Genomic DNA, 15,717 nt, shown 5'->3' on the forward strand with positions numbered 1-15,717 from the left:
CCACGTGACGTGGGACACTTGGGAAGTGTTGTCTGCGTCGCTTTCACACGCCTGTATTTAATTGCGTATCATCTCCTACAGCTCTCAGCTTGACTTGTCTCGACTTTGCTCCACTGACGCTACGCTGACGCTTGCAGGCAGCGATATTTACCACGATCGACTCGACATGCAGCTGCGAGATGCACAGGAGCAACAAAGCACTCCACGATGCGGCGACATACGAAATCCACTGCCCAGCTACGCGTCGGCAACTAACAAAATGCCGACCCTGCCAGGATTCGAACCTGGAATCTTCTGATCCGTAGTCAGACGCGTTATCCGTTGCGCCACAGGGCCAATGGCAGCACTTCTTTCTACGAGACAAGTGCAATTCGCTAAGAAACGTGTTCTCCATGGCTGAGCAAGCTCCCAAGGAAGGTACCTTTCGTGCAGCTGCGTGGCCGCAGTGCGCCTGCAGAGCTTAGAGCTTGCCACGCATCTGCTCTCGCTGTTCGACAGGTAGCAGAAGGCAAGGCGCGCGTTTTCCCGCGTTTTCTCGACGACGAGAGCCGGTTGATGTGCATGTAAGCGTAGCATATGAAACAAGAATAGCACGAAGCATTGGTAGTCAGGTGCCAAAGTCGCAGTATGGCATCAGGTGGCGATCGTATGTTTCTGTGGCCACCACTGGTTTGCAGCAAAGTGAATACCGCTAACTGAGAGCGCTGTGTTGTAGCCCCAGTGGCGCAATTGGTTAGCGCACGGTACTTATAAGGCAGTAGCCGTGAGCAATGCCGGGGTTGTGAGTTCGAGCCCTCACCTGGGGCATACTTTTATTTCATAGCAGCTGTCTCTGACAGCAACAGGAGGCTAGGTTTGAGATGTATCAGCTATTTGAGTAACATAATTGTGCATTCGAGACGCTAGCTGCGTCTTCCTCGGTAGTATAGTGGTTAGTATCCCCGCGTGTCACGCGGGAGACCGGGGTTCGATTCCCCGCCGGGGAGGCACATCCGATTTTTAATTGCTGCTCTATCACTCGCCGAACTTAGTGTAGGACGTTTGCGGCTACTAGCACCATATCTCTCGCAGAAGGGCACCTGTCTACAGCGCATCCTCGGTAGTATAGTGGTTAGTATCCCCGCCTGTCACGCGGGAGACCGGGGTTCGATTCCCCGCCGGGGAGGTGCGATTTTTATCTCACAAACCTGTTCGAGTGTTGCCCGTATGGGGGTCGTAAGAGCATTAACTTTGCGACCGTGGAGTGTAGTTGGTGCGAAATCTTAAAAAATGCTACATCTTAGGAAGTGGTTCTCGCATTCTTCACACTTCAGAATTACGGGGTTTGCTGTTAACGCTGAGTCAAAGCGCCCCAGCCCACGCTGTGGGCGTAATAATCGAGCTCGACGCAGTCCGCAAAATAAATAATTTTAGCAGAGCGTGGTTTCGATCCACGGACCTCTGGGTTATGGGCCCAGCACGCTTCCACTGCGCCACTCTGCTGGCTAGGCTTGCGCCCGCTCTTCGCCACGTGACGTGGGACACTTGGGAAGTGTTGTCTGCGTCGCTTTCACACGCCTGTATTTAATTGCGTATCATCTCCTACAGCTCTCAGCTTGACTTGTCTCGACTTTGCTCGACTGACGCTACGCTGACGCTTGCAGGCAGCGATATTTACCACGATCGACTCGACATGCAGCTGCGAGATGCACAGGAGCAACAAAGCACTCCACGATGCGGCGACATACGAAATCCACTGCCCAGCTACGCGTCGGCAACTAACAAAATGCCGACCCTGCCAGGATTCGAACCTGGAATCTTCTGATCCGTAGTCAGACGCGTTATCCGTTGCGCCACAGGGCCAATGGCAGCACTTCTTTCTACGAGACAAGTGCAATTCGCTAAGAAACGTGTTCTCCATGGCTGAGCAAGCTCCCAAGGAAGGTACCTTTCGTGCAGCTGCGTGGCCGCAGTGCGCCTGCAGAGCTTAGAGCTTGCCACGCATCTGCTCTCGCTGTTCGACAGGTAGCAGAAGGCAAGGCGCGCGTTTTCCCGCGTTTTCTCGACGACGAGAGCCGGTTGATGTGCATGTAAGCGTAGCATATGAAACAAGAATAGCACGAAGCATTGGTAGTCAGGTGCCAAAGTCGCAGTATGGCATCAGGTGGCGATCGTATGTTTCTGTGGCCACCACTGGTTTGCAGCAAAGTGAATACCGCTAACTGAGAGCGCTGTGTTGTAGCCCCAGTGGCGCAATTGGTTAGCGCACGGTACTTATAAGGCAGTAGCCGTGAGCAATGCCGGGGTTGTGAGTTCGAGCCCTCACCTGGGGCATACTTTTATTTCATAGCAGCTGTCTCTGACAGCAACAGGAGGCTAGGTTTGAGATGTATCAGCTATTTGAGTAACATAATTGTGCATTCGAGACGCTAGCTGCGTCTTCCTCGGTAGTATAGTGGTTAGTATCCCCGCGTGTCACGCGGGAGACCGGGGTTCGATTCCCCGCCGGGGAGGCACATCCGATTTTTAACTGCTGCTCTATCACTCGCCGAACTTAGTGTAGGACGTTTGCGGCTACTAGCACCATATCTCTCGCACAAGGGCACCTGTCTACAGCGCATCCTCGGTAGTATAGTGGTTAGTATCCCCGCCTGTCACGCGGGAGACCGGGGTTCGATTCCCCGCCGGGGAGGTGCGATTTTTATCTCACAAACCTGTTCGAGTGTTGCCCGTATGGGGGTCGTAAGAGCATTAACTTTGCGACCGTGGAGTGTAGTTGGTGCGAAATCTTAAAAAATGCTACATCTTAGGAAGTGGTTCTCGCATTCTTCACACTTCAGAATTACGGGGTTTGCTGTTAACGCTGAGTCAAAGCACCCCAGCCCACGCTGTGGGCGTAATAATCGAGCTCGACGCAGTCCGCAAAATAAATAATTTTAGCAGAGCGTGGTTTCGATCCACGGACCTCTGGGTTATGGGCCCAGCACGCTTCCACTGCGCCACTCTGCTGGCTAGGCTTGCGCCCGCTCTTCGCCACGTGACGTGGGACACTTGGGAAGTGTTGTCTGCGTCGCTTTCACACGCCTGTATTTAATTGCGTATCATCTCCTACAGCTCTCAGCTTGACTTGTCTCGACTTTGCTCCACTGACGCTACGCTGACGCTTGCAGGCAGCGATATTTACCACGATCGACTCGACATGCAGCTGCGAGATGCACAGGAGCAACAAAGCACTCCACGATGCGGCGACATACGAAATCCACTGCCCAGCTACGCGTCGGCAACTAACAAAATGCCGACCCTGCCAGGATTCGAACCTGGAATCTTCTGATCCGTAGTCAGACGCGTTATCCGTTGCGCCACAGGGCCAATGGCAGCACTTCTTTCTACGAGACAAGTGCAATTCGCTAAGAAACGTGTTCTCCATGGCTGAGCAAGCTCCCAAGGAAGGTACCTTTCGTGCAGCTGCGTGGCCGCAGTGCGCCTGCAGAGCTTAGAGCTTGCCACGCATCTGCTCTCGCTGTTCGACAGGTAGCAGAAGGCAAGGCGCGCGTTTTCCCGCGTTTTCTCGACGACGAGAGCCGGTTGATGTGCATGTAAGCGTAGCATATGAAACAAGAATAGCACGAAGCATTGGTAGTCAGGTGCCAAAGTCGCAGTATGGCATCAGGTGGCGATCGTATGTTTCTGTGGCCACCACTGGTTTGCAGCAAAGTGAATACCGCTAACTGAGAGCGCTGTGTTGTAGCCCCAGTGGCGCAATTGGTTAGCGCACGGTACTTATAAGGCAGTAGCCGTGAGCAATGCCGGGGTTGTGAGTTCGAGCCCTCACCTGGGGCATACTTTTATTTCATAGCAGCTGTCTCTGACAGCAACAGGAGGCTAGGTTTGAGATGTATCAGCTATTTGAGTAACATAATTGTGCATTCGAGACGCTAGCTGCGTCTTCCTCGGTAGTATAGTGGTTAGTATCCCCGCGTGTCACGCGGGAGACCGGGGTTCGATTCCCCGCCGGGGAGGCACATCCGATTTTTAATTGCTGCTCTATCACTCGCCGAACTTAGTGTAGGACGTTTGCGGCTACTAGCACCATATCTCTCGCAGAAGGGCACCTGTCTACAGCGCATCCTCGGTAGTATAGTGGTTAGTATCCCCGCCTGTCACGCGGGAGACCGGGGTTCGATTCCCCGCCGGGGAGGTGCGATTTTTATCTCACAAACCTGTTCGAGTGTTGCCCGTATGGGGGTCGTAAGAGCATTAACTTTGCGACCGTGGAGTGTAGTTGGTGCGAAATCTTAAAAAATGCTACATCTTAGGAAGTGGTTCTCGCATTCTTCACACTTCAGAATTACGGGGTTTGCTGTTAACGCTGAGTCAAAGCGCCCCAGCCCACGCTGTGGGCGTAATAATCGAGCTCGACGCAGTCCGCAAAATAAATAATTTTAGCAGAGCGTGGTTTCGATCCACGGACCTCTGGGTTATGGGCCCAGCACGCTTCCACTGCGCCACTCTGCTGGCTAGGCTTGCGCCCGCTCTTCGCCACGTGACGTGGGACACTTGGGAAGTGTTGTCTGCGTCGCTTTCACACGCCTGTATTTAATTGCGTATCATCTCCTACAGCTCTCAGCTTGACTTGTCTCGACTTTGCTCGACTGACGCTACGCTGACGCTTGCAGGCAGCGATATTTACCACGATCGACTCGACATGCAGCTGCGAGATGCACAGGAGCAACAAAGCACTCCACGATGCGGCGACATACGAAATCCACTGCCCAGCTACGCGTCGGCAACTAACAAAATGCCGACCCTGCCAGGATTCGAACCTGGAATCTTCTGATCCGTAGTCAGACGCGTTATCCGTTGCGCCACAGGGCCAATGGCAGCACTTCTTTCTACGAGACAAGTGCAATTCGCTAAGAAACGTGTTCTCCATGGCTGAGCAAGCTCCCAAGGAAGGTACCTTTCGTGCAGCTGCGTGGCCGCAGTGCGCCTGCAGAGCTTAGAGCTTGCCACGCATCTGCTCTCGCTGTTCGACAGGTAGCAGAAGGCAAGGCGCGCGTTTTCCCGCGTTTTCTCGACGACGAGAGCCGGTTGATGTGCATGTAAGCGTAGCATATGAAACAAGAATAGCACGAAGCATTGGTAGTCAGGTGCCAAAGTCGCAGTATGGCATCAGGTGGCGATCGTATGTTTCTGTGGCCACCACTGGTTTGCAGCAAAGTGAATACCGCTAACTGAGAGCGCTGTGTTGTAGCCCCAGTGGCGCAATTGGTTAGCGCACGGTACTTATAAGGCAGTAGCCGTGAGCAATGCCGGGGTTGTGAGTTCGAGCCCTCACCTGGGGCATACTTTTATTTCATAGCAGCTGTCTCTGACAGCAACAGGAGGCTAGGTTTGAGATGTATCAGCTATTTGAGTAACATAATTGTGCATTCGAGACGCTAGCTGCGTCTTCCTCGGTAGTATAGTGGTTAGTATCCCCGCGTGTCACGCGGGAGACCGGGGTTCGATTCCCCGCCGGGGAGGCACATACGATTTTTAACTGCTGCTCTATCACTCGCCGAACTTAGTGTAGGACGTTTGCGGCTACTAGCACCATATCTCTCGCACAAGGGCACCTGTCTACAGCGCATCCTCGGTAGTATAGTGGTTAGTATCCCCGCCTGTCACGCGGGAGACCGGGGTTCGATTCCCCGCCGGGGAGGTGCGATTTTTATCTCACAAACCTGTTCGAGTGTTGCCCGTATGGGGGTCGTAAGAGCATTAACTTTGCGACCGTGGAGTGTAGTTGGTGCGAAATCTTAAAAAATGCTACATCTTAGGAAGTGGTTCTCGCATTCTTCACACTTCAGAATTACGGGGTTTGCTGTTAACGCTGAGTCAAAGCGCCCCAGCCCACGCTGTGGGCGTAATAATCGAGCTCGACGCAGTCCGCAAAATAAATAATTTTAGCAGAGCGTGGTTTCGATCCACGGACCTCTGGGTTATGGGCCCAGCACGCTTCCACTGCGCCACTCTGCTGGCTAGGCTTGCGCCCGCTCTTCGCCACGTGACGTGGGACACTTGGGAAGTGTTGTCTGCGTCGCTTTCACACGCCTGTATTTAATTGCGTATCATCTCCTACAGCTCTCAGCTTGACTTGTCTCGACTTTGCTCGACTGACGCTACGCTGACGCTTGCAGGCAGCGATATTTACCACGATCGACTCGACATGCAGCTGCGAGATGCACAGGAGCAACAAAGCACTCCACGATGTGGCGACATACGAAATCCACTGCCCAGCTACGCGTCGGCAACTAACAAAATGCCGACCCTGCCAGGATTCGAACCTGGAATCTTCTGATCCGTAGTCAGACGCGTTATCCGTTGCGCCACAGGGCCAATGGCAGCACTTTTTTCTACGAGACAAGTGCAATTCGCTAAGAAACGTGTTCTCCATGGCTGAGCAAGCTCCCAAGGAAGGTACCTTTCGTGCAGCTGCGTGGCCGCAGTGCGCCTGCAGAGCTTAGAGCTTGCCACGCATCTGCTCTCGCTGTTCGACAGGTAGCAGAAGGCAAGGCGCGCGTTTTCCCGCGTTTTCTCGACGACGAGAGCCGGTTGATGTGCATGTAAGCGTAGCATATGAAACAAGAATAGCACGAAGCATTGGTAGTCAGGTGCCAAAGTCGCAGTATGGCATCAGGTGGCGATCGTATGTTTCTGTGGCCACCACTGGTTTGCAGCAAAGTGAATACCGCTAACTGAGAGCGCTGTGTTGTAGCCCCAGTGGCGCAATTGGTTAGCGCACGGTACTTATAAGGCAGTAGCCGTGAGCAATGCCGGGGTTGTGAGTTCGAGCCTCACCTGGGGCATACTTTTATTTCATAGCAGCTGTCTCTGACAGCAACAGGAGGCTAGGTTTGAGATGTATCAGCTATTTGAGTAACATAATTGTGCATTCGAGACGCTAGCTGCGTCTTCCTCGGTAGTATAGTGGTTAGTATCCCCGCCTGTCACGCGGGAGACCGGGGTTCGATTCCCCGCCGGGGAGGCACATCCGATTTTTAATTGCTGCTCTATCACTCGCCGAACTTAGTGTAGGACGTTTGCGGCTACTAGCACCATATCTCTCGCACAAGGGCACCTGTCTACAGCGCATCCTCGGTAGTATAGTGGTTAGTATCCCCGCGTGTCACGCGGGAGACCGGGGTTCGATTCCCCGCCGGGGAGGTGCGATTTTTATCTCACAAACCTGTTCGAGTGTTGCCCGTATGGGGGTCGTAAGAGCATTAACTTTGCGACCGTGGAGTGTAGTTGGTGCGAAATCTTAAAAAATGCTACATCTTAGGAAGTGGTTCTCGCATTCTTCACACTTCAGAATTACGGGGTTTGCTGTTAACGCTGAGTCAAAGCGCCCCAGCCCACGCTGTGGGCGTAATAATCGAGCTCGAAGCAGTCCGCAAAATAAATAATTTTAGCAGAGCGTGGTTTCGATCCACGGACCTCTGGGTTATGGGCCCAGCACGCTTCCACTGCGCCACTCTGCTGGCTAGGCTTGCGCCCGCTCTTCGCCACGTGACGTGGGACACTTGGGAAGTGTTGTCTGCGTCGCTTTCACACGCCTGTATTTAATTGCGTATCATCTCCTACAGCTCTCAGCTTGACTTGTCTCGACTTTGCTCCACTGACGCTACGCTGACGCTTGCAGGCAGCGATATTTACCACGATCGACTCGACATGCAGCTGCGAGATGCACAGGAGCAACAAAGCACTCCACGATGCGGCGACATACGAAATCCACTGCCCAGCTACGCGTCGGCAACTAACAAAATGCCGACCCTGCCAGGATTCGAACCTGGAATCTTCTGATCCGTAGTCAGACGCGTTATCCGTTGCGCCACAGGGCCAATGGCAGCACTTCTTTCTACGAGACAAGTGCAATTCGCTAAGAAACGTGTTCTCCATGGCTGAGCAAGCTCCCAAGGAAGGTACCTTTCGTGCAGCTGCGTGGCCGCAGTGCGCCTGCAGAGCTTAGAGCTTGCCACGCATCTGCTCTCGCTGTTCGACAGGTAGCAGAAGGCAAGGCGCGCGTTTTCCCGCGTTTTCTCGACGACGAGAGCCGGTTGATGTGCATGTAAGCGTAGCATATGAAACAAGAATAGCACGAAGCATTGGTAGTCAGGTGCCAAAGTCGCAGTATGGCATCAGGTGGCGATCGTATGTTTCTGTGGCCACCACTGGTTTGCAGCAAAGTGAATACCGCTAACTGAGAGCGCTGTGTTGTAGCCCCAGTGGCGCAATTGGTTAGCGCACGGTACTTATAAGGCAGTAGCCGTGAGCAATGCCGGGGTTGTGAGTTCGAGCCTCACCTGGGGCATACTTTTATTTCATAGCAGCTGTCTCTGACAGCAACAGGAGGCTAGGTTTGAGATGTATCAGCTATTTGAGTAACATAATTGTGCATTCGAGACGCTAGCTGCGTCTTCCTCGGTAGTATAGTGGTTAGTATCCCCGCCTGTCACGCGGGAGACCGGGGTTCGATTCCCCGCCGGGGAGGCACATCCGATTTTTAATTGCTGCTCTATCACTCGCCGAACTTAGTGTAGGACGTTTGCGGCTACTAGCACCATATCTCTCGCACAAGGGCACCTGTCTACAGCGCATCCTCGGTAGTATAGTGGTTAGTATCCCCGCCTGTCACGCGGGAGACCGGGGTTCGATTCCCCGCCGGGGAGGTGCGATTTTTATCTCACAAACCTGTTCGAGTGTTGCCCGTATGGGGGTCGTAAGAGCATTAACTTTGCGACCGTGGAGTGTAGTTGGTGCGAAATCTTAAAAAATGCTACATCTTAGGAAGTGGTTCTCGCATTCTTCACACTTCAGAATTACGGGGTTTGCTGTTAACGCTGAGTCAAAGCGCCCCAGCCCACGCTGTGGGCGTAATAATCGAGCTCGAAGCAGTCCGCAAAATAAATAATTTTAGCAGAGCGTGGTTTCGATCCACGGACCTCTGGGTTATGGGCCCAGCACGCTTCCACTGCGCCACTCTGCTGGCTAGGCTTGCGCCCGCTCTTCGCCACGTGACGTGGGACACTTGGGAAGTGTTGTCTGCGTCGCTTTCACACGCCTGTATTTAATTGCGTATCATCTCCTACAGCTCTCAGCTTGACTTGTCTCGACTTTGCTCCACTGACGCTACGCTGACGCTTGCAGGCAGCGATATTTACCACGATCGACTCGACATGCAGCTGCGAGATGCACAGGAGCAACAAAGCACTCCACGATGCGGCGACATACGAAATCCACTGCCCAGCTACGCGTCGGCAACTAACAAAATGCCGACCCTGCCAGGATTCGAACCTGGAATCTTCTGATCCGTAGTCAGACGCGTTATCCGTTGCGCCACAGGGCCAATGGCAGCACTTCTTTCTACGAGACAAGTGCAATTCGCTAAGAAACGTGTTCTCCATGGCTGAGCAAGCTCCCAAGGAAGGTACCTTTCGTGCAGCTGCGTGGCCGCAGTGCGCCTGCAGAGCTTAGAGCTTGCCACGCATCTGCTCTCGCTGTTCGACAGGTAGCAGAAGGCAAGGCGCGCGTTTTCCCGCGTTTTCTCGACGACGAGAGCCGGTTGATGTGCATGTAAGCGTAGCATATGAAACAAGAATAGCACGAAGCATTGGTAGTCAGGTGCCAAAGTCGCAGTATGGCATCAGGTGGCGATCGTATGTTTCTGTGGCCACCACTGGTTTGCAGCAAAGTGAATACCGCTAACTGAGAGCGCTGTGTTGTAGCCCCAGTGGCGCAATTGGTTAGCGCACGGTACTTATAAGGCAGTAGCCGTGAGCAATGCCGGGGTTGTGAGTTCGAGCCTCACCTGGGGCATACTTTTATTTCATAGCAGCTGTCTCTGACAGCAACAGGAGGCTAGGTTTGAGATGTATCAGCTATTTGAGTAACATAATTGTGCATTCGAGACGCTAGCTGCGTCTTCCTCGGTAGTATAGTGGTTAGTATCCCCGCCTGTCACGCGGGAGACCGGGGTTCGATTCCCCGCCGGGGAGGCACATCCGATTTTTAATTGCTGCTCTATCACTCGCCGAACTTAGTGTAGGACGTTTGCGGCTACTAGCACCATATCTCTCGCACAAGGGCACCTGTCTACAGCGCATCCTCGGTAGTATAGTGGTTAGTATCCCCGCCTGTCACGCGGGAGACCGGGGTTCGATTCCCCGCCGGGGAGGTGCGATTTTTATCTCACAAACCTGTTCGAGTGTTGCCCGTATGGGGGTCGTAAGAGCATTAACTTTGCGACCGTGGAGTGTAGTTGGTGCGAAATCTTAAAAAATGCTACATCTTAGGAAGTGGTTCTCGCATTCTTCACACTTCAGAATTACGGGGTTTGCTGTTAACGCTGAGTCAAAGCACCCCAGCCCACGCTGTGGGCGTAATAATCGAGCTCGACGCAGTCCGCAAAATAAATAATTTTAGCAGAGCGTGGTTTCGATCCACGGACCTCTGGGTTATGGGCCCAGCACGCTTCCACTGCGCCACTCTGCTGGCTAGGCTTGCGCCCGCTCTTCGCCACGTGACGTGGGACACTTGGGAAGTGTTGTCTGCGTCGCTTTCACACGCCTGTATTTAATTGCGTATCATCTCCTACAGCTCTCAGCTTGACTTGTCTCGACTTTGCTCCACTGACGCTACGCTGACGCTTGCAGGCAGCGATATTTACCACGATCGACTCGACATGCAGCTGCGAGATGCACAGGAGCAACAAAGCACTCCACGATGCGGCGACATACGAAATCCACTGCCCAGCTACGCGTCGGCAACTAACAAAATGCCGACCCTGCCAGGATTCGAACCTGGAATCTTCTGATCCCTAGTCAGACGCGTTATCCGTTGCGCCACAGGGCCAATGGCAGCACTTCTTTCTACGAGACAAGTGCAATTCGCTAAGAAACGTGTTCTCCATGGCTGAGCAAGCTCCCAAGGAAGGTACCTTTCGTGCAGCTGCGTGGCCGCAGTGCGCCTGCAGAGCTTAGAGCTTGCCACGCATCTGCTCTCGCTGTTCGACAGGTAGCAGAAGGCAAGGCGCGCGTTTTCCCGCGTTTTCTCGACGACGAGAGCCGGTTGATGTGCATGTAAGCGTAGCACATGAAACAAGAATAGCACGAAGCATTGGTAGTCAGGTGCCAAAGTCGCAGTATGGCATCAGGTGGCGATCGTATGTTTCTGTGGCCACCACTGGTTTGCAGCAAAGTGAATACCGCTAACTGTGAGCGCTGTGTTGTAGCCCCAGTGGCGCAATTGGTTAGCGCACGGTACTTATAAGGCAGTAGCCGTGAGCAATGCCGGGGTTGTGAGTTCGAGCCTCACCTGGGGCATACTTTTATTTCATAGCAGCTGTCTCTGACAGCAACAGGAGGCTAGGTTTGAGATGTATCAGCTATTTGAGTAACATAATTGTGCATTCGAGACGCTAGCTGCGTCTTCCTCGGTAGTATAGTGGTTAGTATCCCCGCCTGTCACGCGGGAGACCGGGGTTCGATTCCCCGCCGGGGAGGCACATCCGATTTTTAATTGCTGCTCTATCACTCGCCGAACTTAGTGTAGGACGTTTGCGGCTACTAGCACCATATCTCTCGCACAAGGGCACCTGTCTACAGCGCATCCTCGGTAGTATAGTGGTTAGTATCCCCGCCTGTCACGCGGGAGACCGGGGTTCGATTCCCCGCCGGGGAGGTGCGATTTTTATCTCACAAACCTGTTCGAGTGTTGCCCGTATGGGGGTCGTAAGAGCATTAACTTTGCGACCGTGGAGTGTAGTTGGTGCGAAATCTTAAAAAATGCTACATCTTAGGAAGTGGTTCTCGCATTCTTCACACTTCAGAATTACGGGGTTTGCTGTTAACGCTGAGTCAAAGCGCCCCAGCCCACGCTGTGGGCGTAATAATCGAGCTCGACGCAGTCCGCAAAATAAATAATTTTAGCAGAGCGTGGTTTCGATCCACGGACCTCTGGGTTATGGGCCCAGCACGCTTCCACTGCGCCACTCTGCTGGCTAGGCTTGCGCCCGCTCTTCGCCACGTGACGTGGGACACTTGGGAAGTGTTGTCTGCGTCGCTTTCACACGACTGTATTTAATTGCGTATCATCTCCTACAGCTCTCAGCTTGACTTGTCTCGACTTTGCTCCACTGACGCTACGCTGACGCTTGCAGGCAGCGATATTTACCACGATCGACTCGACATGCAGCTGCGAGATGCACAGGAGCAACAAAGCACTCCACGATGCGGCGACATACGAAATCCACTGCCCAGCTACGCGTCGGCAACTAACAAAATGCCGACCCTGCCAGGATTCGAACCTGGAATCTTCTGATCCGTAGTCAGACGCGTTATCCGTTGCGCCACAGGGCCAATGGCAGCACTTCTTTCTACGAGACAAGTGCAATTCGCTAAGAAACGTGTTCTCCATGGCTGAGCAAGCTCCCAAGGAAGGTACCTTTCGTGCAGCTGCGTGGCCGCAGTGCGCCTGCAGAGCTTAGAGCTTGCCACGCATCTGCTCTCGCTGTTCGACAGGTAGCAGAAGGCAAGGCGCGCGTTTTCCCGCGTTTTCTCGACGACGAGAGCCGGTTGATGTGCATGTAAGCGTAGCATATGAAACAAGAATAGCACGAAGCATTGGTAGTCAGGTGCCAAAGTCGCAGTATGGCATCAGGTGGCGATCGTATGTTTCTGTGGCCACCACTGGTTTGCAGCAAAGTGAATACCGCTAACTGAGAGCGCTGTGTTGTAGGCCCAGTGGCGCAATTGGTTAGCGCACGGTACTTATAAGGCAGTAGCCGTGAGCAATGCCGGGGTTGTGAGTTCGAGCCTCACCTGGGGCATACTTTTATTTCATAGCAGCTGTCTCTGACAGCAACAGGAGGCTAGGTTTGAGATGTATCAGCTATTTGAGTAACATAATTGTGCATTCGAGACGCTAGCTGCGTCTTCCTCGGTAGTATAGTGGTTAGTATCCCCGCCTGTCACGCGGGAGACCGGGGTTCGATTCCCCGCCGGGGAGGCACATCCGATTTTTAATTGCTGCTCTATCACTCGCCGAACTTAGTGTAGGACGTTTGCGGCTACTAGCACCATATCTCTCGCACAAGGGCACCTGTCTACAGCGCATCCTCGGTAGTATAGTGGTTAGTATCCCCGCCTGTCACGCGGGAGACCGGGGTTCGATTCCCCGCCGGGGAGGTGCGATTTTTATCTCACAAACCTGTTCGAGTGTTGCCCGTATGGGGGTCGTAAGAGCATTAACTTTGCGACCGTGGAGTGTAGTTGGTGCGAAATCTTAAAAAATGCTACATCTTAGGAAGTGGTTCTCGCATTCTTCACACTTCAGAATTACGGGGTTTGCTGTTAACGCTGAGTCAAAGCGCCCCAGCCCACGCTGTGGGCGTAATAATCGAGCTCGACGCAGTCCGCAAAATAAATAATTTTAGCAGAGCGTGGTTTCGATCCACGGACCTCTGGGTTATGGGCCCAGCACGCTTCCACTGCGCCACTCTGCTGGCTAGGCTTGCGCCCGCTCTTCGCCACGTGACGTGGGACACTTGGGAAGTGTTGTCTGCGTCGCTTTCACACGCCTGTATTTAATTGCGTATCATCTCCTACAGCTCTCAGCTTGACTTGTCTCGACTTTGCTCCACTGACGCTACGCTGACGCTTGCAGGCAGCGATATTTACCACGATCGACTCGACATGCAGCTGCGAGATGCACAGGAGCAACAAAGCACTCCACGATGCGGCGACATACGAAATCCACTGCCCAGCTACGCGTCGGCAACTAACAAAATGCCGACCCTGCCAGGATTCGAACCTGGAATCTTCTGATCCGTAGTCAGACGCGTTATCCGTTGCGCCACAGGGCCAATGGCAGCACTTCTTTCTACGAGACAAGTGCAATTCGCTAAGAAACGTGTTCTCCATGGCTGAGCAAGCTCCCAAGGAAGGTACCTTTCGTGCAGCTGCGTGGCCGCAGTGCGCCTGCAGAGCTTAGAGCTTGCCACGCATCTGCTCTCGCTGTTCGACAGGTAGCAGAAGGCAAGGCGCGCGTTTTCCCGCGTTTTCTCGACGACGAGAGCCGGTTGATGTGCATGTAAGCGTAGCATATGAAACAAGAATAGCACGAAGCATTGGTAGTCAGGTGCCAAAGTCGCAGTATGGCATCAGGTGGCGATCGTATGTTTCTGTGGCCACCACTGGTTTGCAGCAAAGTGAATACCGCTAACTGAGAGCGCTGTGTTGTAGCCCCAGTGGCGCAATTGGTTAGCGCACGGTACTTATAAGGCAGTAGCCGTGAGCAATGCCGGGGTTGTGAGTTCGAGCCTCACCTGGGGCATACTTTTATTTCATAGCAGCTGTCTCTGACAGCAACAGGAGGCTAGGTTTGAGATGTATCAGCTATTTGAGTAACATAATTGTGCATTCGAGACGCTAGCTGCGTCTTCCTCGGTAGTATAGTGGTTAGTATCCCCGCCTGTCACGCGGGAGACCGGGGTTCGATTCCCCGCCGGGGAGGCACATCCGATTTTTAATTGCTGCTCTATCACTCGCCGAACTTAGTGTAGGACGTTTGCGGCTACTAGCACCATATCTCTCGCACAAGGGCACCTGTCTACAGCGCATCCTCGGTAGTATAGTGGTTAGTATCCCCGCGTGTCACGCGGGAGACCGGGGTTCGATTCCCCGCCGGGGAGGTGCGATTTTTATCTCACAAACCTGTTCGAGTGTTGCCCGTATGGGGGTCGTAAGAGCATTAACTTTGCGACCGTGGAGTGTAGTTGGTGCGAAATCTTAAAAAATGCTACATCTTAGGAAGTGGTTCTCGCATTCTTCACACTTCAGAATTACGGGGTTTGCTGTTAACGCTGAGTCAAAGCGCCCCAGCCCACGCTGTGGGCGTAATAATCGAGCTCGAAGCAGTCCGCAAAATAAATAATTTTAGCAGAGCGTGGTTTCGATCCACGGACCTCTGGGTTATGGGCCCAGCACGCTTCCACTGCGCCACTCTGCTGGCTAGGCTTGCGCCCGCTCTTCGCCACGTGACGTGGGACACTTGGGAAGTGTTGTCTGCGTCGCTTTCACACGCCTGTATTTAATTGCGTATCATCTCCTACAGCTCTCAGCTTGACTTGTCTCGACTTTGCTCCACTGACGCTACGCTGACGCTTGCAGGCAGCGATATTTACCACGATCGACTCGACATGCAGCTGCGAGATGCACAGGAGCAACAAAGCACTCCACGATGCGGCGACATACGAAATCCACTGCCCAGCTACGCGTCGGCAACTAACAAAATGCCGACCCTGCCAGGATTCGAACCTGGAATCTTCTGATCCCTAGTCAGACGCGTTATCCGTTGCGCCACAGGGCCAATGGCAGCACTTCTTTCTACGAGACAAGTGCAATTCGCTAAGAAACGTGTTCTCCATGGCTGAGCAAGCTCCCAAGGAAGGTACCTTTCGTGCAGCTGCGTGGCCGCAGTGCGCCTGCAGAGCTTAGAGCTTGCCACGCATCTGCTCTCGCTGTTCGACAGGTAGCAGAAGGCAAGGCGCGCGTTTTCCCGCGTTTTCTCGACGACGAGAGCCGGTTGATGTGCATGTAAGCGTAGCACATGAAACAAGAATAGCACGAAGCATTGGTAGTCAGGTGCCAAAGTCGCAGTATGGCATCAGGTGGCGATCGTATGTTTCTGTGGCCA

General features: G+C 53.4%; 51 non-coding genes across 51 annotated transcripts; 30 read left to right on the top strand and 21 right to left on the bottom strand.

Annotated features, from left to right (window-relative positions):
- Window positions 1–263: 263 nt before the first annotated feature.
- On the bottom strand, window positions 264–336 carry Trnar-acg (transfer RNA arginine (anticodon ACG)). The gene has a single exon. It is a non-coding gene; the product is annotated as a tRNA-Arg (tRNA).
- A 378-nt stretch (window positions 337–714) lies between these two features.
- Trnai-uau (transfer RNA isoleucine (anticodon UAU)) lies at window positions 715–807 on the top strand. The gene is given in 2 exon segments: window positions 715–752; window positions 771–807. It is a non-coding gene; the product is annotated as a tRNA-Ile (tRNA).
- Window positions 808–914: 107 nt separating this feature from the next.
- On the top strand, window positions 915–986 carry Trnad-guc (transfer RNA aspartic acid (anticodon GUC)). Its single transcript has one exon. It is a non-coding gene; the product is annotated as a tRNA-Asp (tRNA).
- Window positions 987–1,093: 107 nt separating this feature from the next.
- Trnad-guc (transfer RNA aspartic acid (anticodon GUC)) lies at window positions 1,094–1,165 on the top strand. The gene has a single exon. It is a non-coding gene; the product is annotated as a tRNA-Asp (tRNA).
- A 245-nt stretch (window positions 1,166–1,410) lies between these two features.
- Window positions 1,411–1,482, bottom strand: Trnam-cau (transfer RNA methionine (anticodon CAU)). Its single transcript has one exon. It is a non-coding gene; the product is annotated as a tRNA-Met (tRNA).
- Window positions 1,483–1,769: 287 nt separating this feature from the next.
- Trnar-acg (transfer RNA arginine (anticodon ACG)) lies at window positions 1,770–1,842 on the bottom strand. The gene has a single exon. It is a non-coding gene; the product is annotated as a tRNA-Arg (tRNA).
- Window positions 1,843–2,220: 378 nt separating this feature from the next.
- Trnai-uau (transfer RNA isoleucine (anticodon UAU)) lies at window positions 2,221–2,313 on the top strand. The gene is given in 2 exon segments: window positions 2,221–2,258; window positions 2,277–2,313. It is a non-coding gene; the product is annotated as a tRNA-Ile (tRNA).
- A 107-nt stretch (window positions 2,314–2,420) lies between these two features.
- Trnad-guc (transfer RNA aspartic acid (anticodon GUC)) lies at window positions 2,421–2,492 on the top strand. The gene has a single exon. It is a non-coding gene; the product is annotated as a tRNA-Asp (tRNA).
- A 107-nt stretch (window positions 2,493–2,599) lies between these two features.
- Window positions 2,600–2,671, top strand: Trnad-guc (transfer RNA aspartic acid (anticodon GUC)). Its single transcript has one exon. It is a non-coding gene; the product is annotated as a tRNA-Asp (tRNA).
- Window positions 2,672–2,916: 245 nt separating this feature from the next.
- On the bottom strand, window positions 2,917–2,988 carry Trnam-cau (transfer RNA methionine (anticodon CAU)). Its single transcript has one exon. It is a non-coding gene; the product is annotated as a tRNA-Met (tRNA).
- A 287-nt stretch (window positions 2,989–3,275) lies between these two features.
- On the bottom strand, window positions 3,276–3,348 carry Trnar-acg (transfer RNA arginine (anticodon ACG)). Its single transcript has one exon. It is a non-coding gene; the product is annotated as a tRNA-Arg (tRNA).
- A 378-nt stretch (window positions 3,349–3,726) lies between these two features.
- Window positions 3,727–3,819, top strand: Trnai-uau (transfer RNA isoleucine (anticodon UAU)). The gene is given in 2 exon segments: window positions 3,727–3,764; window positions 3,783–3,819. It is a non-coding gene; the product is annotated as a tRNA-Ile (tRNA).
- Window positions 3,820–3,926: 107 nt separating this feature from the next.
- On the top strand, window positions 3,927–3,998 carry Trnad-guc (transfer RNA aspartic acid (anticodon GUC)). The gene has a single exon. It is a non-coding gene; the product is annotated as a tRNA-Asp (tRNA).
- Window positions 3,999–4,105: 107 nt separating this feature from the next.
- On the top strand, window positions 4,106–4,177 carry Trnad-guc (transfer RNA aspartic acid (anticodon GUC)). The gene has a single exon. It is a non-coding gene; the product is annotated as a tRNA-Asp (tRNA).
- A 245-nt stretch (window positions 4,178–4,422) lies between these two features.
- Trnam-cau (transfer RNA methionine (anticodon CAU)) lies at window positions 4,423–4,494 on the bottom strand. The gene has a single exon. It is a non-coding gene; the product is annotated as a tRNA-Met (tRNA).
- Window positions 4,495–4,781: 287 nt separating this feature from the next.
- On the bottom strand, window positions 4,782–4,854 carry Trnar-acg (transfer RNA arginine (anticodon ACG)). The gene has a single exon. It is a non-coding gene; the product is annotated as a tRNA-Arg (tRNA).
- A 378-nt stretch (window positions 4,855–5,232) lies between these two features.
- Window positions 5,233–5,325, top strand: Trnai-uau (transfer RNA isoleucine (anticodon UAU)). Its single transcript is given in 2 exon segments — window positions 5,233–5,270; window positions 5,289–5,325. It is a non-coding gene; the product is annotated as a tRNA-Ile (tRNA).
- A 107-nt stretch (window positions 5,326–5,432) lies between these two features.
- On the top strand, window positions 5,433–5,504 carry Trnad-guc (transfer RNA aspartic acid (anticodon GUC)). The gene has a single exon. It is a non-coding gene; the product is annotated as a tRNA-Asp (tRNA).
- Window positions 5,505–5,611: 107 nt separating this feature from the next.
- On the top strand, window positions 5,612–5,683 carry Trnad-guc (transfer RNA aspartic acid (anticodon GUC)). The gene has a single exon. It is a non-coding gene; the product is annotated as a tRNA-Asp (tRNA).
- Window positions 5,684–5,928: 245 nt separating this feature from the next.
- Trnam-cau (transfer RNA methionine (anticodon CAU)) lies at window positions 5,929–6,000 on the bottom strand. Its single transcript has one exon. It is a non-coding gene; the product is annotated as a tRNA-Met (tRNA).
- A 287-nt stretch (window positions 6,001–6,287) lies between these two features.
- Window positions 6,288–6,360, bottom strand: Trnar-acg (transfer RNA arginine (anticodon ACG)). The gene has a single exon. It is a non-coding gene; the product is annotated as a tRNA-Arg (tRNA).
- A 378-nt stretch (window positions 6,361–6,738) lies between these two features.
- Window positions 6,739–6,830, top strand: Trnai-uau (transfer RNA isoleucine (anticodon UAU)). Its single transcript is given in 2 exon segments — window positions 6,739–6,776; window positions 6,795–6,830. It is a non-coding gene; the product is annotated as a tRNA-Ile (tRNA).
- Window positions 6,831–6,937: 107 nt separating this feature from the next.
- On the top strand, window positions 6,938–7,009 carry Trnad-guc (transfer RNA aspartic acid (anticodon GUC)). Its single transcript has one exon. It is a non-coding gene; the product is annotated as a tRNA-Asp (tRNA).
- A 107-nt stretch (window positions 7,010–7,116) lies between these two features.
- On the top strand, window positions 7,117–7,188 carry Trnad-guc (transfer RNA aspartic acid (anticodon GUC)). The gene has a single exon. It is a non-coding gene; the product is annotated as a tRNA-Asp (tRNA).
- A 245-nt stretch (window positions 7,189–7,433) lies between these two features.
- Trnam-cau (transfer RNA methionine (anticodon CAU)) lies at window positions 7,434–7,505 on the bottom strand. Its single transcript has one exon. It is a non-coding gene; the product is annotated as a tRNA-Met (tRNA).
- A 287-nt stretch (window positions 7,506–7,792) lies between these two features.
- Trnar-acg (transfer RNA arginine (anticodon ACG)) lies at window positions 7,793–7,865 on the bottom strand. Its single transcript has one exon. It is a non-coding gene; the product is annotated as a tRNA-Arg (tRNA).
- A 378-nt stretch (window positions 7,866–8,243) lies between these two features.
- On the top strand, window positions 8,244–8,335 carry Trnai-uau (transfer RNA isoleucine (anticodon UAU)). Its single transcript is given in 2 exon segments — window positions 8,244–8,281; window positions 8,300–8,335. It is a non-coding gene; the product is annotated as a tRNA-Ile (tRNA).
- A 107-nt stretch (window positions 8,336–8,442) lies between these two features.
- Trnad-guc (transfer RNA aspartic acid (anticodon GUC)) lies at window positions 8,443–8,514 on the top strand. The gene has a single exon. It is a non-coding gene; the product is annotated as a tRNA-Asp (tRNA).
- A 107-nt stretch (window positions 8,515–8,621) lies between these two features.
- On the top strand, window positions 8,622–8,693 carry Trnad-guc (transfer RNA aspartic acid (anticodon GUC)). The gene has a single exon. It is a non-coding gene; the product is annotated as a tRNA-Asp (tRNA).
- Window positions 8,694–8,938: 245 nt separating this feature from the next.
- Window positions 8,939–9,010, bottom strand: Trnam-cau (transfer RNA methionine (anticodon CAU)). The gene has a single exon. It is a non-coding gene; the product is annotated as a tRNA-Met (tRNA).
- A 287-nt stretch (window positions 9,011–9,297) lies between these two features.
- Trnar-acg (transfer RNA arginine (anticodon ACG)) lies at window positions 9,298–9,370 on the bottom strand. Its single transcript has one exon. It is a non-coding gene; the product is annotated as a tRNA-Arg (tRNA).
- Window positions 9,371–9,748: 378 nt separating this feature from the next.
- Window positions 9,749–9,840, top strand: Trnai-uau (transfer RNA isoleucine (anticodon UAU)). The gene is given in 2 exon segments: window positions 9,749–9,786; window positions 9,805–9,840. It is a non-coding gene; the product is annotated as a tRNA-Ile (tRNA).
- A 107-nt stretch (window positions 9,841–9,947) lies between these two features.
- Window positions 9,948–10,019, top strand: Trnad-guc (transfer RNA aspartic acid (anticodon GUC)). The gene has a single exon. It is a non-coding gene; the product is annotated as a tRNA-Asp (tRNA).
- A 107-nt stretch (window positions 10,020–10,126) lies between these two features.
- Window positions 10,127–10,198, top strand: Trnad-guc (transfer RNA aspartic acid (anticodon GUC)). The gene has a single exon. It is a non-coding gene; the product is annotated as a tRNA-Asp (tRNA).
- A 245-nt stretch (window positions 10,199–10,443) lies between these two features.
- Window positions 10,444–10,515, bottom strand: Trnam-cau (transfer RNA methionine (anticodon CAU)). Its single transcript has one exon. It is a non-coding gene; the product is annotated as a tRNA-Met (tRNA).
- Window positions 10,516–10,802: 287 nt separating this feature from the next.
- Window positions 10,803–10,875, bottom strand: Trnap-agg (transfer RNA proline (anticodon AGG)). The gene has a single exon. It is a non-coding gene; the product is annotated as a tRNA-Pro (tRNA).
- Window positions 10,876–11,253: 378 nt separating this feature from the next.
- Window positions 11,254–11,345, top strand: Trnai-uau (transfer RNA isoleucine (anticodon UAU)). The gene is given in 2 exon segments: window positions 11,254–11,291; window positions 11,310–11,345. It is a non-coding gene; the product is annotated as a tRNA-Ile (tRNA).
- Window positions 11,346–11,452: 107 nt separating this feature from the next.
- Trnad-guc (transfer RNA aspartic acid (anticodon GUC)) lies at window positions 11,453–11,524 on the top strand. Its single transcript has one exon. It is a non-coding gene; the product is annotated as a tRNA-Asp (tRNA).
- A 107-nt stretch (window positions 11,525–11,631) lies between these two features.
- On the top strand, window positions 11,632–11,703 carry Trnad-guc (transfer RNA aspartic acid (anticodon GUC)). Its single transcript has one exon. It is a non-coding gene; the product is annotated as a tRNA-Asp (tRNA).
- Window positions 11,704–11,948: 245 nt separating this feature from the next.
- Window positions 11,949–12,020, bottom strand: Trnam-cau (transfer RNA methionine (anticodon CAU)). Its single transcript has one exon. It is a non-coding gene; the product is annotated as a tRNA-Met (tRNA).
- Window positions 12,021–12,307: 287 nt separating this feature from the next.
- Window positions 12,308–12,380, bottom strand: Trnar-acg (transfer RNA arginine (anticodon ACG)). Its single transcript has one exon. It is a non-coding gene; the product is annotated as a tRNA-Arg (tRNA).
- A 378-nt stretch (window positions 12,381–12,758) lies between these two features.
- Window positions 12,759–12,850, top strand: Trnai-uau (transfer RNA isoleucine (anticodon UAU)). Its single transcript is given in 2 exon segments — window positions 12,759–12,796; window positions 12,815–12,850. It is a non-coding gene; the product is annotated as a tRNA-Ile (tRNA).
- A 107-nt stretch (window positions 12,851–12,957) lies between these two features.
- Trnad-guc (transfer RNA aspartic acid (anticodon GUC)) lies at window positions 12,958–13,029 on the top strand. The gene has a single exon. It is a non-coding gene; the product is annotated as a tRNA-Asp (tRNA).
- A 107-nt stretch (window positions 13,030–13,136) lies between these two features.
- Window positions 13,137–13,208, top strand: Trnad-guc (transfer RNA aspartic acid (anticodon GUC)). Its single transcript has one exon. It is a non-coding gene; the product is annotated as a tRNA-Asp (tRNA).
- A 245-nt stretch (window positions 13,209–13,453) lies between these two features.
- Window positions 13,454–13,525, bottom strand: Trnam-cau (transfer RNA methionine (anticodon CAU)). Its single transcript has one exon. It is a non-coding gene; the product is annotated as a tRNA-Met (tRNA).
- A 287-nt stretch (window positions 13,526–13,812) lies between these two features.
- On the bottom strand, window positions 13,813–13,885 carry Trnar-acg (transfer RNA arginine (anticodon ACG)). The gene has a single exon. It is a non-coding gene; the product is annotated as a tRNA-Arg (tRNA).
- Window positions 13,886–14,263: 378 nt separating this feature from the next.
- Window positions 14,264–14,355, top strand: Trnai-uau (transfer RNA isoleucine (anticodon UAU)). Its single transcript is given in 2 exon segments — window positions 14,264–14,301; window positions 14,320–14,355. It is a non-coding gene; the product is annotated as a tRNA-Ile (tRNA).
- Window positions 14,356–14,462: 107 nt separating this feature from the next.
- Trnad-guc (transfer RNA aspartic acid (anticodon GUC)) lies at window positions 14,463–14,534 on the top strand. The gene has a single exon. It is a non-coding gene; the product is annotated as a tRNA-Asp (tRNA).
- A 107-nt stretch (window positions 14,535–14,641) lies between these two features.
- Window positions 14,642–14,713, top strand: Trnad-guc (transfer RNA aspartic acid (anticodon GUC)). The gene has a single exon. It is a non-coding gene; the product is annotated as a tRNA-Asp (tRNA).
- Window positions 14,714–14,958: 245 nt separating this feature from the next.
- Trnam-cau (transfer RNA methionine (anticodon CAU)) lies at window positions 14,959–15,030 on the bottom strand. Its single transcript has one exon. It is a non-coding gene; the product is annotated as a tRNA-Met (tRNA).
- Window positions 15,031–15,317: 287 nt separating this feature from the next.
- Window positions 15,318–15,390, bottom strand: Trnap-agg (transfer RNA proline (anticodon AGG)). The gene has a single exon. It is a non-coding gene; the product is annotated as a tRNA-Pro (tRNA).
- Between the last annotated feature and the right edge of the window lie 327 nt (window positions 15,391–15,717).

Source organism: Schistocerca serialis, unplaced genomic scaffold (assembly GCF_023864345.2).
Source record: "Schistocerca serialis cubense isolate TAMUIC-IGC-003099 unplaced genomic scaffold, iqSchSeri2.2 HiC_scaffold_1265, whole genome shotgun sequence".
NCBI lineage: Eukaryota > Metazoa > Arthropoda > Insecta > Orthoptera > Acrididae > Schistocerca > Schistocerca serialis.